Source organism: Penaeus monodon, chromosome 17 (genome assembly GCF_015228065.2).
Source record: "Penaeus monodon isolate SGIC_2016 chromosome 17, NSTDA_Pmon_1, whole genome shotgun sequence".
Taxonomy (NCBI): domain Eukaryota; kingdom Metazoa; phylum Arthropoda; class Malacostraca; order Decapoda; family Penaeidae; genus Penaeus; species Penaeus monodon.
In genome coordinates this window covers 23,872,006-23,874,505 of record NC_051402.1, presented here as the reverse complement: position 1 = coordinate 23,874,505, position 2,500 = coordinate 23,872,006, and positions in this window count along the sequence as shown.

The following is a 2,500-nucleotide window of genomic DNA, read 5'->3' as shown; positions in this document are numbered from 1 at the left end:
CATGAAAACGCTTCATACTTGAAACGTCTATATATGACAGCTAAATCAAAAATCGTTGATACCTTTGTAAATGTTTCTCGTCGGCCGTGGCTACACCATCTAAGCGGTTAATCGAAATAATATTTTTTTTTTTTCGCTACCAAACACTGATTAAATAAACTAAACATGCTACATATTCATCATTATAGAACATAATTTGGGCGCAAAACCGTAGAGTTACAATGAATATACAGAGGTTTTATCATTGTGTGTGTGTGTGTGTGTGTGTGTGTGTGTGTGTGTGTGTGTGTGTGTGTGTGTGTGTGTGTGTGTGTGTGTGTGGCGCCTATGGAAATACTGTGTCAATACTTGGTAATGAGGACCGAAATATTATGTATAGTTCGTTTCAAATGCAAAAATCAAAATGGTTTTCCACATGTCGTGGCGTTTCTCTGAGGAGTCGCATCCACATTCGAACAGCCTAGTGAGAAAATCACGTTTGCTAGTTTCAACTCGAGGAAGTACTAGCTGGGTGGTTCCAAAGAAGATGAATATCAAAAGTCTAAGAACTTACTCCCAACGCATTTGGTGCACGATACCTAATATCTTGGAAAATTTATTCGTTCTGATGAAAAGAGCAGTTCATCTCGCGCTATACTTTTGTCATTTATTAAACCTTTATTTCCTTTTGTTTGTCAATGCACATCCGTTTACAGTATATGCGTAGGTGTAGATAAAAATGGCATACTTGTGTTTTGTTACAAAATCAAAGTTTTCATATATTATCTTCATATGTCTTTGAACTGACTTGTTTTCTCTCCGTCAGATCCAAACATTGATTCAAGAAACAGAAAATACGCTGTTATCATTTTATAGCAACTGAACACAAAATCGCAGTAGGGCTACAATGACTGCGTTCTTATGTATGTGTGCTGAGGAACTGAAGTTGTTAAACATTTCATTTAGAATCATTGGTTCTATGGTTGGTGCACGTTTTGAATCCCTTCTCGCGCTAAATATGATAACATGTAGTTGACAGAAAAAATGTATGTAAATATGTACATATACATATATATATATATATATATATATATATATATATATATATATATATATATATATATATATATATATATATATATTCTATTTTTCTTTGCCGGGGAATTCAATAAATCGAATAATTGAAAGGATGATTATTAATTTTGAAGATATTTTTACTGTCGGTTTATTTGTAAAAAGAAAAATGGTAATTGTAGAAAAGAAAGATCAGTACTGGGGACAGTCATACTTATAATAAGAACAATCTGTCGTTATTCAAAACCTTGTTTAATCCGCGGGACGGAGATGACGTGCTTATGAGAGGTCCCGGTTTCCTTCGTAACACTTTTTATTCCTTTTGACATGATCTATTAACTCGTGGGAGGTTCTTTCATTAGCGCTTTAGTTCTTTCATTCATTTTTTATCTGGTCTAAGCCACATGCTTTGCTTGGCCGCGGAAGGGCTTCCATGTGGTTTTGGTCATCGAACCGTTTCGTAACTGCCTTTGATGTGTATATTGGTAGTTATCCTGCACGAATATGGTTGTTTCTGGGAAGGACCAAAGGATAACAACGTGCTGATGGGGAAAACATTTCTTCTAACAATTTGTCTAAACTGAATCTTCTTTTTCGGCGAGAACGTAAAACATGACGTATAAACATTAAACTGTTATCAGAATTTGAACTAAGTCTATGAGCAAATTGAAAAAGGATAATAATATTCACACCTGTTATTTCTCATCCAGCTATGGAGTTTCCTGTGCGCTCTCAACATACTGCTAGGCGAACTGGAGGCGATGTTGGAAAAGTCGTGTGTTCATCCTCTCTTTGATAACGTTCTGTGATGAATCCCATCTACATATAGTAGTTTTTGCAGTTCGTTAGCGGGAGCTGTAGGACTTTAAATGAATTTTGGCTGCCTTGGTGAAGGGGCAATCGGAACGAGGGCGGTCGTTAAGGGTGCCTTCATTCTCCGACCTTATTCACCTGTATAACATCGACCGGGAGATGCCCTGCTCTCTGGTTACTTCACTTGAAGAGAAATTACTTTCCCTTATCCCAATGGTGCGGCCTCTATTCGCAGATTGCCTTGCGTTCATCTTGAAAAAAATGTGTCCGCTTGGCAGTCTCGTTTTCACCTCGGATTCCCCATATGTTATTATGACTTCATATACCATCGGGCATGGTTTCTTTCTTGTTGAGCATATATTAGGATTAACCACGAAATAAATATTCAGGAATTTATGAAGATTCACTAACATAAAGAGTATCAAATACAGGATTTCGTGTTTTTTTTATTTATTTTATAGATGATTCATCTTTGGTCAAACTACTCAAGTTCCGGGTGAACAAACATAACTTTTCACACATCGGGAAATAAGTATTTCTATTGTAAACATATTAAGATTATATATCAAAGCTTTGACATGCACTGACAAATAAAAGGGAAATATAAATTGCGTGCGTGTCAGATAAAAGTAGA